This window comes from Brassica oleracea, unplaced genomic scaffold, assembly GCF_000695525.1.
Source record: "Brassica oleracea var. oleracea cultivar TO1000 unplaced genomic scaffold, BOL UnpScaffold06942, whole genome shotgun sequence".
Classification (NCBI taxonomy): Eukaryota; Viridiplantae; Streptophyta; class Magnoliopsida; order Brassicales; family Brassicaceae; genus Brassica; species Brassica oleracea.
The window spans coordinates 1-727 of NW_013623464.1; the positions used below are offsets into that span (position 1 = coordinate 1).

The 727-nt window shown below is 43.6% G+C and overlaps 1 long non-coding RNA gene across 1 annotated transcript; it reads left to right on the forward strand.

Annotated features, from left to right (window-relative positions):
• Positions 1-352: 352 nt before the first annotated feature.
• LOC106322108 lies at positions 353-584 on the forward strand. Its single transcript, XR_001266228.1, has 2 exons — positions 353-450; positions 538-584. It is a non-coding gene; the product is annotated as an uncharacterized LOC106322108 (long non-coding RNA).
• The last annotated feature ends 143 nt before the right edge of the window (positions 585-727 follow it).

Below are 727 nucleotides of genomic sequence, written 5' to 3' on the forward strand. Positions count from 1 at the left end.
GGTTTTTTGCCCACCCCTAGTCAAAAACTCTGACCTAATCCTTTTGTATATATTAGGATTATATCAGTTCTTCAAAGGCTATTGGAAAAACACAGACCGAAGCAGAAGGTGCGGAAAAAAAAGGGGATTATTTTGCTATTGGGCTTCGAGTAGGATTGGGCCCATATCATTACAATCATCAACTTGAGCCCAAATCCATACTAATCCTTTTGGTCGGTGGAAGACTTGAAGATGAACGTGGAAAGGTTGTTGGCTCTCAGTTAGGTTTGGAATGGTAGTAAGTCCTCGCCCTTGATTGTTGGTTGAAAAGATGGGGAAAGCCCATCGGCCCATATAAACCAATCTAACATTTTGTATATAAGGTGAAGCTAGTTAGTTCCCTTTTACCTCGGTCTCATCCATCGCTCGCTCCATAGTTTGCCCTACCTAACGAAACGTTTCACATTCGAGGTGGGTGATCTTGATTCAACAACTTGAGTCAGTATAGATCAGCCGCGATTTGATTTTTTTTTGTGAATATGAATTTTGATTTTGTAGGGAAAATGAACAAAAACAAGAACATGGCGAGGGAGCAGCATGAGGAGGAGAACGCGTTGGTGATATGGAACATCAGCAACTGCCCGATTCCTGATGGTCATGATCCTCTCCAGGTGGTTCCGAGAATACAAACGGCGCTGGAGAAGTTAAGACGCGATCGCCCCTATGGTCCTCTCTCCATCACTGCCAT